We start from the raw sequence: 13,115 nt of genomic DNA on the forward strand, positions 1-13,115 counted from the left end.
AAAAGGAACTAAAGAGAGTTTGTATGAAGCTACTAGAAAGAAAGCATCGAAAGTTGCAAAAACTGCATTCTTTTATTTCCAATGTATTTGAATGCCGCTTTATAACACAAAAAGCTTTCTTGCAAGTAGCCATCTTTTCTTTTTTCTTTGCTTTTATCTCAAAGCATCTCAAACACTATTTCACTGATTCAAGGTTTGGTTGTGTTTGTTGCTGTTGTTGTTTGTATTTTTTTTTCCCTAGAGCACTAAGAATTTACAATGAAAATCCTGGCCACCAAATTAATAAGAGATTCAGAGATTCTTTAATGTCCTTATCCCATTTGTTTTAACTTCACATGGTTCCCATTGTCATCAAGGTACAAAAACAAGAATATAACCTAAATAGAGGGATATATATGCATGTACATATGAAAACAACTTTCTTATCTCACCAAATCAAGAACTTTTGCCTTTTCTGGATATGATCTTTAGAATTTGAGTACATGGTCAAATTTATTCTACCTGCATATCTTGCAGAATGCCTATCATTTTTGTTTGAACTCATTTTAAAGAAAATATTGGTAAAATGCTATAGTTTGATGAGCCATAAAATATTGGGCATAGGATGTAAATCCCTTTAGGTATGACAGAAAAAGTGTTTTGAGGCTGTAGCATTACGAGCTTGTCTTAATCTTGGTTTAAATTTGTAACACTGCTAGATGCTAAGATTTTATATGTCTATGTAGTTGCATTTATTTCTGTGGTCCTTATTTCATGAGGATGATAGTGATGTAATTCCAGTGCGGTTAATTCTGAATCTCACCTCTGTAAAATCAGAATCAGGCTCACTTTTTGACTGCAAGCAATCTTTCTGAGCTATTTATCACAAAACCACCTTTTCCTTGTGTGGCATTTCCACCTTTTCTCTGGCACAGACTAATGTGTGTATTACATGGTTGTCTGTTCTTAAATATTATTAATAGCTGTTTATCAACTGCTAAAAGCTGCATGCTGAACCATAAATAAAAGCCTGACACATTATTACTGCTGTAAAGAAATAAGCAGCTGGAAGTCATAAGCTAAATGCTTACGGAGAAAAATAACTGCTTACCGGCTTACCGTACATTACTATGAAAAGATTCATGTAGCTTTATTCATTTGAAGATAAACACTGCATTCCAAGAAACACTAAGATTCGGTAGACACAAATAATCTCTCTATTTGGAAAGTTATTGCCAGATGCTACTTCATATGATTTCCTAGTTTTATGGCACCTGGGACTAGTTTGTCCTTGGATGCTGAGTGATTTGGGGGTAAAAATCTCTCCTTATTACTTCAGTCAGTAAAGTGAAAGATGGCACTTCGCAGAAATGTGATATTTCCTGTAAGCAAAAGAGTGAAGTAATGCAAGATAGGGCTAAAACTCCTCTCCTCTCTCTCTTTCTTGCTGGCAAAAGTTACACTCTGAGCATGCAGGTGCAGGGTGAGAAAGAGCCTGGAAGTGTGAAATAAGCTACTTCTTCTTCCCAGGCAAAGGGAGGAAAGATATGCCCTTCTCAGAGCTACCAAATTCTTTGACATCTCGTTATGGGCATGTGGAAAAAGTACTTTTCTGCTTTTCTCCTTGAACCACCTACTAGAAAAGTCTAACTATTAGTTAACTCAATACTTATTTATCAAGTAGATATTTATTCTACGTTTGTACTTGGATTACTAGTGTCAGAATAAGAATGTGCAAGAAGGAGGCTTTTTTGCATTTCTGTTCTGTGGCAACTCCTCAAGACCGTGATATTAAATAGAATTAGATGTGCAGCATGAGAATATGCCCCTCAGGGAAGTCATATCTGCAAGACTGAAAAACAATGCAGAAGATGCACTTGCTTTCAGATATGCATAGGAGAGTAAATCTGCCCTCTGTTTCTCCCATGAGTTCCATTTAATGGCTAATGGTGTTTCGACCACTTGGATTAGTTGGCATGTGCTCACTGGAGTAATAAATGGACTGGCAACTTCATTGTCCTCTGATCAATGTGGCTTGTTACCTGAGCTCTGGTGCTGGATTTGGTTTGAAGTAGAAGTGATCTGGAGCTGTGGTATGTTGTTTTAACACAAGCAAATATTACCTTTCAAAGTTACTTCACACTACTAAGCCTCTTATAAGAATCCCTTCCTTAGGTGAAATCTCATAGGGTTTATATATATCATAGAAACACAGAATATCCTGAGTTGGAAGGGACCCATAAGGATCATCAAGTCCAACTCCTGGCACCGCACAGGTCTGCCCAAAAGTTTAGAACATGTGACTAAGTGCATAGTCCAATCGCTTCTTAAATTCAGACAGGCTTGGTGCAGTGACTACTTCGCTGGGGAGCCTGTTCCAGTGTGCAACCACCCTCTCGGTGAAGAACCTCTTCCTGATGTCCAGCCTAAACTTCCCCTGCCTCAGCTTAACACCATTCCTGCGGGTCCTATCACTGGTGATAACGGACAATAGGTCACCTGCCTCTCCACTCCCCCTCGCGAGGAAGTTGTAGACTGCGATGAGGTCCCCCCTCAGCCTCCTCTTCTCCAGGCTGCACAGGCCCAGTGACCTCAGCCGCTCCTCATATGTCTTCCCCTCTAGGCCCTTCACCATCTTCGTCGCCCTCCTCTGGACACTCTCCAACAGTTTAATGTCCTTTCTGTACTGTGATGCCCAGAACTGCACACAGTACTCAAGGTGAGGCCGCACCAGCGCAGAGTAGAGCGGGACAATCACTTCCCTCAACCGACTAGCAATGCCGTGCTTGATGCACCCCAGGACACGGTTGGCCCTCCTGGCTGCCAGGGCACACTGCTGGCTCATATTCAACTTGCTGTCAACCACAACCCCACAACCACAACCCCCAGATCCCCCTCTGCGGGGCTGCTCTCCAGCGTCTCGTCGCCCAGTCTGTATGTATAGCCTGGGTTGCCCCGTCCCAGGTGCAGGACCCGGCACTTGCTTTTGTTAAACTTCATGTGGTTGGTGATCGCCCAGCTGTCCAATCTGTCTCTCTGCAAGGCCTTTCCACCCTCATCCAAGTCCACAACTCCTCCAAGTTTGGTGTCGTCGGCAAATTTGCTCAAAACACCTTCTAGTCCTACGCCCAAATCATTTATAAAAACATTGAAGAGGACTGGCCCTAAAATGGAGCCTTGAGGGACCCCAGTAGTGACCATCCGCCAGCCAGATGTGGCCCCATTTACCACAACCCTTTAAGCCCTGCCCGTCAGCCAATTGCTCACCCATCATATGATGTTTTTGTTAAGTTGTATGCTGGACATTTTGTCTAGTAGGATCCTATGGGAAACCGTGTCAAAAACTTTGCTGAAGTCCAAAAAGATCACATCAGCTGGTTTCCCTTGATCAACTAGATGGGTGATCTTATCATAAAAGGAAATCAAATTTGTTAGGCAGGACCTACCCCTCATGAACCCACGTTGGCTGGTACCAATGACTGCATTGTCCCCCAGGTGCGCTTCAATAACTTCAAGGCTCATCCTCTCCATAATTTTACCAGGCACTGACGTGAGACTGACAGGCCTGTAATTGCTAGGGTCTTCTTTCTTACCCTTCTTGAAAATTGGCACAACATTTGCCAGCTTCCAGTCCAATGGGACCTTCCCAGATTCCCAAGATCATTGAAAAATAATTGAGAGAGGTCCCGCGATGATGTCAGCCAGCTCTTTAAGCACCCTGGGATGAATCCCATCCGGATCCATGGACTTGTATGGATCCAGGTGGAGCAGCAAATCCCGCAAACGTTCAGGGTCGGTTGGGAGTTTGTCATTCCCACCGTCACGGTCCTCCGGCTCAGGGTACCCTGGGTCCTGAAGCCCATCATCAGTGTTGAAGACAGAGGCGAAGAAGGCATTAAACGTCTCTGCTTTGCCTATGTCATTGTCTGTGAGGAGACCCTCCCCATCTAGTAGCGGACCTATGTTTTCTTTGGTTCTCCTTTTCCTGTTCACGTATCTAAAAAACCCTTTTTTATTGTCTCCCACAGACATGGCCAGCTTCAACTCTAGTTGGGCTTTGGCCACACAAATTTTCTCCCTACAAGCACGAACAGCATCCCTGTATTCCTTCCTTGTCGCCTGACCGTCCTTCCAGCAGCCGTACACTTTTTTTTATGGCTAAGCTCCAGTAGAAGATCCCTGGTCAGCCAGGCCGGCCTTCTGCCCTGCTTGCCTGACTTCCGATATTTTGGAATCACCTGATCTTGTGCTTTTAGGAGGCAGTGCTTAAAGATTGACCAGCACTGATGGATGCCAATGCCTTCAAAAGCAGTTTCCCAGGGGACCTTGCTGACTAGTTCCCTGAGCAGCCTGAAGTCTGCTTTCCCCATATCCAGGGCTGAAGTTTTGGTGACAGTTTTCCTTCTGTCACCATAAATTCTAAACTCAACCACTTCATGGTCACTATGACCGAGACGGCCGCCAATTGCCAAGTCTCCCACAAGACCCTCTCTGTTCTCCAGCAACAGATCTAGGAGGGCACCTTTCCTAGTTGGCTCTCTTAGCACCTGCACCAAGAAGTTATCATCTAGGTGCTTTATGAACCTCCTGGACTTGCTCGTGTCAGCCGTGTGGTGATCCCAGTTGATGTCTGGCAAGTTGAAATCCCCCATTAGGACAAGCGGAGTTGATCTCGAGGCATCTCTTAGTTCTGCAAAGAATAATTCAGCGGCGTTGTCATCCTGGCCGGGTGGTCTGTAAGTGTAGACTGTTGGTGTAGACTCCCCCAACGACATCCCCTTTATTTGTTCATCCCTTAATCCTTACCCAGAGGCTCTCAACTTTGCCATCGCCAACCTGAAGTTCCACACAGCCCAGCCCATGCTTCACATACATTGCCACCCCGCCTACCCTGCCTGTCCCTCTTGAAGAGCCTGTAACCATCTATTGCAACACACCAGCCACAGGACTCATCCCACCAGGTTTCGCTTATGCCGATGATGTCATAGCTGCGGGACTGGGCCAAGACTTCTAGCTCACCCATTTTATTCCTCATACTGCGTGCATTTGTCTAGAAGCACTTCAAATGCGCCTCCCTACATGCAGCACCTTGTGTAGCTGACCGAAGGGCCTCACTAGCACACAGTCCCCCTGATTCTAGCACACCATCCCTTAACTCATCACTGGCGTGCCTGGTTTTATCCCCTTCCCCCTTCGACTCTAGTTTAAAGCCCTATCTATCAGCCCTGCCAACTCCTAAGCAAAAATCCTCATCCCTCTCTGGGAGAGGCTCATCCCATCTGGTGCCAGCAGGGCCGGTGTCGCGTAGACCTTCCCATGATCGAAAAACCCGAAATTCTGCTGGTTGCACCAGTCCCGAAGCCACATGTTAATGTGATGAGTCTGCTTGTCAACATCGATCCCCCCTATCGCAAGGACAGAGGCAAACACAACCTGTGCCCCTGATCCTTTAAGTAGTCGCCCCAAAGCCCTAGAGTCCCTTTTGATCGCTCTTGGACTTCTCGTTGCTACCTCGTCATTACCAGCCTGAAAGACTAGTAGCGGGTAGTAGTCGGTGGGCTGTACCAGGCGCTTGACTTTCTTAGCAAAGTCTCTCACCCGAGCCCCAGGGAGGCAACAGACTTCCCTGTGGGTTGGGTCCGGTCGGCATACTGGGCCCTCTGTCCCTTTCAAAAGGGAGTTCCCCATGACAATAACCCTTCTTTCTTTTTTGACAGTTGATGTAGCAATGCAGGGGGTAGGTTGCCTTGCCTTAGGCATCCTCTCCAGCTGGGATGGGCTTTCGTCTACTTCGTTGTTCTGACTGTCGTGTTCTAGACCCTCATATCTGTTATATAAGGGTAGATGGGAAGGTGAGGTGGGCAGGGACAGGGCTCGCCTACCACCCCGAACAGGAACCTGCCTCCATTCCCCTCCTTGGCCTAGGTCTCCCCCTACTACCTGGCGGGATGAGGGAACTTTTGTCTTCTGCGTAGCAGGAGACGTTTGTGCTGTGGCAGGCTTGTGAGTCTGTCTCAGAGAGGGTAGAGTACGCCTCCACCAGTCAATTTCCCTCTCTGACTCCCTCATGCTCCTGAGCCTGCTCACCTCCTCCCAAAGCTCCGCTACCTGGCTGAGCAGTTCTTCAATCTGGGCACACCTGCCACAGGCATACCCCTCACTGCTGCTGTCGGATACCGACAGAAGACTCGGGCACACCCTGCAGCCCAAGACCTGGATGGCTGTGTGTTTCCCCGAGCCCTCCGTCTAAGTAGCCACATCGGTTACTGCAGCTGGAGAGGCCGCAAGAGATGCGGAGGCCACGGTTTTCTGCCTGGTTGATACCACGACCAGGTTCCTCGCAGGCAGGTTACAAGTACCGAAGGGAAAGACTGCTGCAAAAGCGCCGCGAGGGGCCCTCCCTGCTCACCCTGCCTGCGCACACTGCCATGCAAACTGCCGTGCCCCACCCTTCTGACGCGCCACGCCCTGGTCGACATGCTCCTGGTCACCGCACTCCCTAGGGGCTGCTTTTGAACGCCTGGGGAGGGGGCGTTGCTGGCTCCGCCTATGCCTCGTCAGCCTCCCTCGCGAGGGCTGCCGGGTGGCTCCCTCAGCTGCTTCGAGTGGCCTTGATGCCAAAAAAAAAGCCCTGCCTGTCTTGATCCTCCGCTCTGCTGTAGAATGCGTCTGCCCCAGAGCCGATGGCCTCGGCAAGTGAGTATACCACCAGGCTTCCTTGCCTTCTCTTACTACACTATAGACCTGTAATGTGGTAAATCCAATGCTAGCAAGAGGCCATGAGATTCATTCACAGCTTGCTAGGAAGGCCTCTGGACTGAAGGTCATTGTAACTTCTCTGTACGAATGTTTTTTGATTGCATGCAGCTTTGGTTTACATGGTTTTGCTGGAACAGAAATTTTATAATTGGCCAGGTATCTATGATTTGCTCTTGTTTATCTTTATGTGATACCACCATGGTTTTATGACTGTAACCTAATGATGAAATGTAGGGAGGTGCAGGCATGGTATAATAACAGTGGCCTTCAAGTGGAGGCCCAGGTTGCAATGCAATGAAGCGCATATATGGGATGATAGGAGAACACAAAGCTAAAAGGAAAAAAAAAAAAAAAAAAAAAAGAAATGCTGACCTCGATTGGGGGCAGCAAAGAGAATAAAGTAATAGGAACTGTACTGACATGTAAAAGGCACTATGTATGTTAAATTTAGATGTAATATGGAGCTGCAGGGCCATGAGGAGATAGAAGGGTGTAAAAGTGTCCTAACACACAGAAGTGTGATCCACTAAGTGGATCCCAGAATGAGGAAGAAGAGATCATTAACATAAACATCCCATTCCTCCCAATGTAGGACTTGAGGTGCTGACAACTCACCATGACATCATCATCAACACCAGAATTAAGCCACTGACCTAAGGACCCAGAGGGGTAGAAACTAAGCATGCATAAAGCAGTTTTAATTGTGTTATTATATTATTTTTTTTGTTAGTTATATCATTATATTATTATTGTTATTATTACTTATTAAAAATAACCTGGCCATTTTCTTTGTCTTCCTGTAAAAATGAGATTCTTGGAATAGACAGTTGAGGTGTCTGCCACTGAGATGGGTCCATTCCCTGATATATGATGCAGCAGAAATTTCACAACTGAGCAGCTGGATGCTGTAAGGGAGGTTTTTTTTTTTTTTTTTTTTTCTCCCCCATCCCTTTACACATCTGGCTTGTTGAGATGTGACAGACTCTCCAAAGCACAAGAATTTCTCCAAAGTCTTGGTGTGGAGCATCTGATTTATGCCACATACATAAGACAGTACAACAGAAGCAAAATGAATTGTGCTGAGCTTAGGCCAGCATTAGGTGATTATGTCCAGTTAGTCCACACTAATAAATAATAAATAATTCATGAGAAGTCTGAACTAAGTTGATAGGCCATTATTTTCCTTCTGTTACACATCTTAGATAATAATTGACCATGTATTATTTCCCTCTCCAGGATGGAAAATCAGTTTCGTTTCAATCTATTTTAGAAGCAGTAAAAATTTACTCTGTAGTGCAATAAAAGCATGTCACTATTAATAAGTATAGTGGTTTTTTTTTTTAGATCTATTTCTTATGTCACAAAATCAATCTGCACTAAAAAAGATAACCTCTGAACTCCAATTTCTGTTTTAGTACTGTCAGTGGTGCCTAGAATAGACCAGAACATTACTAATAATGAAGTAGTAATTTGAAACAATGGCAAACAATTTGCAGCTTTTTCAGAAGCAAAATAAAACTAAAAAAAAAAAGTAAAAATTATCTATATTGATGGACAGTTGTTGGACATAGAACTTACAGAAAAATAAAGTTGCAGTTATGAATGAATACTGACCAAATGCTAAAGGGGAAAAAATAGTATATTCAATGCAAAAAGGAATGAAAATTTCCGTCTGTGCTCCATCCAGTCCACATCCTGAATACCTAAAAAATCTGTTGACTTTAACATTCCCTCCTGGGTATAAAGTCAAGACAGCTGTTTAATAATGGAAATCAGATTAGACAGAGTCTTGCTTGGATAACATAAAATACCTAATACAGTAAAAGGGCATAGAGTTTATCAGTCTGTCTTTGTCCCTGGAACAGACGCGTCATCAAGTTTTATTTTAATTTTAAAAACATTCTACTATAATCCCCACGTTCTCTCTTTCTTTCTGCTGAAATAATTGAATCAGCTACTAAGTTAGCCATTCCTGCTGTTTCTGAAGAGCAGTTCATAAAGCAATGAAATCATAAATTAAATCATTCATAATATAGAAAGAATACCAATCTTGATAATACCAGTGGTCTCGTTTTTTTCTCCCTAAAATGAGTCAAGTATCAGGTTAGAGGATCCATATCACATCTGACCTTGTTAATTACAAATGTTCTTCAAATTATAAAAAATACTGGTAAACACATTTTACAGTATTAAAGTATCTAAATGATGACATACAATAACTATAAATACATCAGTCATCAATATTGGATAAATGTTCTTACAAGTATTTTAGCAGCATTCATTACTTACTATTTTTTATTGCACAGCCTCTTACCCTGATGAAAATCTAACAAAATACATGAGTTGTCACCGACAAAATATAGGATAAACATTTAGCTGCTAATAGCTTAAGTCAACGCAAAAAAAAGAAGTGGTAGGAGTCAAACAGGTTAGTAAAGCGGTTCCAAGTTTTGATATTCATGCCATTCATGTACACTAGTTGTTTCCAAAAAGCATTGGGTATGCTGCACTGCAAAAGATTTGCTGCTTATGTTGCTACTCACTGACGCTTAGCAAGGCAATTAAAAACAAACAAACAACAACATCAAAACACAAACAAAAAACAACACATTTGGGATTTTCTATTTTAATAAAACAGCAATACACCTATGTACATGTGTACAGTATATTGTGACCTTTATGGCTTTCTAATAAAATCACCCACTCTTCTTGATCTTATTAATAATTAAGATGGAGGAATCAGTATGTAACAGCAACAGATTTAAAGTATAGCCAGATTATTGAAAATGGCAGAATGCTGACAGAGAATATTGGCTCTGAAGGACTACCTAGCACTAGAAAAATGGATGGCCAGAAAGTGCTGAGAATAAACTAAAGTGAAATGCATTTGTTAGACAAGCCAACACAAGTATCTCTTACCAGTGAAACATAACACAAGAATTTCCAGAAGGTAGCATAGGAAACAAATGTTAAAATGTATGAAAGTAAATAAATACTCATGCTTTACAAATATTGCATTACAAATCTTCCAAACTGAAAAATGGTGAGTTGATGTTTTCCAAAGGAAATCAACTGTGGATTTTTTAGAAAGGTTTGGACACCTCTGATATTATGAACATTCAACATCACATTTAATAAGTTATTGAAAAGTTTCCATATTCAGTCAAGTTGTTGGGTACAAACTTGTTGATCTGGTGTCCTTACAGTCTAGTGAACTAAATGTTTGTACCACAGTTATTCAATATGTACTGCCTATATTATTTCTTAGTCTGCAAGAGCTTCATACAAAACTGTTTTGCTTTCTAACAGCAATGTGCTTTGCATCTCTGACACAGCCATGAGCCTCTCAGAAGCACCATCCCAGATGGTTTACAGAGAAGCAATTTCAAATGTCAATTATCTAACTGGAGGTCAGGCTGAAAACAACACATCTCATTGAGAGAACTACTCTGGCGTTTCATTGTTCTTTGCATTTTTTTTCCATTCTTCTTACTCTTTGAAGTTCTGTCTGACAAGCTTTGGACTGCAACTGCCAAATAACTCCAACCATGCTTAATGAGAGGATCTGTCTTATACATTTCTGTAGATAGTATATTCACTAACTAGGTTACCATCTCTCTCTGGATCATTTTGTTCAGGCATCTATAGAAGAGTCTCTAAAGTAGGATTAATAGAACAGAGAAGTTATTTCTGGCCAGGAAACACATAAAATTTCTAGGATTTAGTTAAATAACTATGGTAGTAATTGGAATGCTCATCCCCCTGTTAAGAGCTTTTGGTGTCATATTAGGACATCAAAAGATGCTATCCAGGCAAGTATGAGTCAAGAGAAGAAGGGTTAGCCTCCACTGCTTCCAGAAATAGATCTGTAGCACCTACCTGTAGCAATCTAATAGATTGTCAGCATCCACCAAATCTAATGGTATGAAAAGGCTGGAATATATATGTATATTTTTAAATTTTTTTTCTCTTTCAGATTTTGTAATTTTTTCATGTGGGTGCTTTTTTACCTTGAATCTTTGAGTTACTAGCAATCTCCAACTTCGTGGTTCTACCTCTGCCTGTAACTACAGTCATCACATGTATGGTTCTACTCTGCAGCCTCTCAAAGCTCTTTTCCACAGCCTATGGGTTTGGCAGCCTGATAGCTCATAGGGCACATACTTCGACCACATCACAGCTGGATCTCTGGAGAACAAACAGCTGAGCCCTAGTTTCGGGAAGGCAAAAAAGAGAGATTGGTACAACCATAAAGAGGAGGATCTATCCTACTTAACCTTAAATACCTAAACATTAGACTTCAAAGTCTGAGCTAATGATCCTAAGTTGCCTTTATAGTCAATGGACTGAAATACCTGTTGTAAGTAGGTGAGACATCTACAAAAATAGCATCTAAAGTAAATCAAATGACCCAGATCTGTATGTGCCTGTTTCTCTCAGCTGACTGACAGAAAGTGTTGAGTGATTAGTTTAAACTTAGGTATCTCACTTTCAAATAACTGAACTGAAGTAGTTGTGTTCCTTTATTGTCTTTATGGGAATGGTAAAAGAGGCCCTCAGGGGCAGTATGTAAAAAGTTCATGTTAGAGAGTGCTGTTCCGTTTGCATAACCCAGTGCATTGTTCACAATGCCTCCATTTAGCAGTAGTCATTAGCAGCTCTGTTTATGTTATGGTTCAAAGACTAAAGATAACATTTTGGTTTGAACTCATTTAGCTATTATAAGGCCAATAGAAAGCATAAGGGAAATTGAATCGTGTGTCAGAAGATCCTTCACCTGTCTTCATTTTTAAAATCGCACCTATGCAACATTTCCATGGAGTAAAACCTATGTATAAAAACATCTGAGAACAAAAAATAATTATGGCTTGTCTCTGATATCCCAGGTTAGATTCTAGCTGTTGCAATTGGAAAGAAAATAAATGGAAATGCATAACTTCAAAGATTTCTAAGAACACATTTTTTAATCTTGTACAAACCTTACTAACAGAGCAGATACTACTGTTTTAATATCAATGAAAAATTAGTAATAAAAATGTTTGTCTATTTATTTTACATCTTGCCATGATCTTTTGACATTGAGCAAAGAGAATACCTCACTTAATATATGGATTATCAGTAACAAGGATTCAAATGAAATTAATGCAAAAAGTACTCAGTCTATTGTCATGTTCTCTTGTGTTCTAGAAACTAGTTTTGTGTCAAAGCATTTCTTAGAAATTCTCTCTCTTTTTCTCTAGTTGTTCAGCGATTCCTCTTATCGCATCTCTTGTATAGTTTATGAATCTCTGAATTAATTCAATCCACATTTTTATTAATTGTTACCCACCAGAACAGTGACTCAAACCCTGCAGCAATTTGATTCCTGGCTTTATGTTCATCAGGAACTCCTCTAGGCACCCCAATAGAATCTATGTATACTCTATCATCAAATGATATTCCTAAGCCTCTTTTACTTCTTCTGGGTATTTGTGATGTTTCTCTTTCAAATGCCAGGGTGAAGGGTATAGCTAATTGAACAAGTGCCTCCCCAGTTAGATGGTAGGGTGGACCGTAAGATCTTCCTTCCACAGTACCACCAGAGATCTGCCCTGGGGATCTCAAGTCTTGAGCAGTTTCCCATCAGGTCCTTGGTAGCATTCAAGGTCCTCGTGCACAAGGCAAATTCTCCCAGATGACGGGTAGCACTCACACCCTGCCATGAGAGGCAAGCTGTATGGTTACCTATAGCTGTAGAGAATGCAGGGGGAACCCTGATATTGCTATCACGCAAGGAAGGGAACAGCAAAGAGAGACTTACAGGCCTCATTTCCCCAGGCAGTCTTTTCTTGGTACAATGCAATCATACATCGCATCCCCTGGGAATCCTTGGTCCACCTCAATGGGCAGGGCACTATCTGGGCAATCAGTCATCCCGAGGCACAAGCATAGCAATTGCTGTGGTTGAGACTCTGGACAGTATATTTGACCCATTCTATCCAGGCATTCACATCCCCATACCCTGTTTCAATCTCAAATGTTTGCCTAAGATCTTTTATTTCTTTAACTGTGACAACTGCCGCATTTCAAAGAGGTTCTCCCGTTTTCTCTCCTGTTTTCTCCTTGAGTTTCTCTCTTTCTCTGATGGCAAGAGAGTATCGTTCCCTTACAGCTATTCTCAATCTGGCTGTTGGGTCTCGCCCAGTTACATCTGCTCCGAGACCATAAGTATGGTTTGTGAGGTAATCAGCCTGACTAATTGTTATAGTTATTGGATTACATTGTAGATGCTGACAATTGGGCTGAACAGTTCCTTTAAATATGTTAATTTGTTTCTTTAACCTCATGAAGTAAACACTTGAGGTGGGTGTATGTGACCACCCTTTATGATTGGTTGT

This window comes from Cygnus atratus, chromosome 2 (genome assembly GCF_013377495.2).
Source record: "Cygnus atratus isolate AKBS03 ecotype Queensland, Australia chromosome 2, CAtr_DNAZoo_HiC_assembly, whole genome shotgun sequence".
Taxonomy (NCBI): Eukaryota; Metazoa; Chordata; class Aves; order Anseriformes; family Anatidae; genus Cygnus; species Cygnus atratus.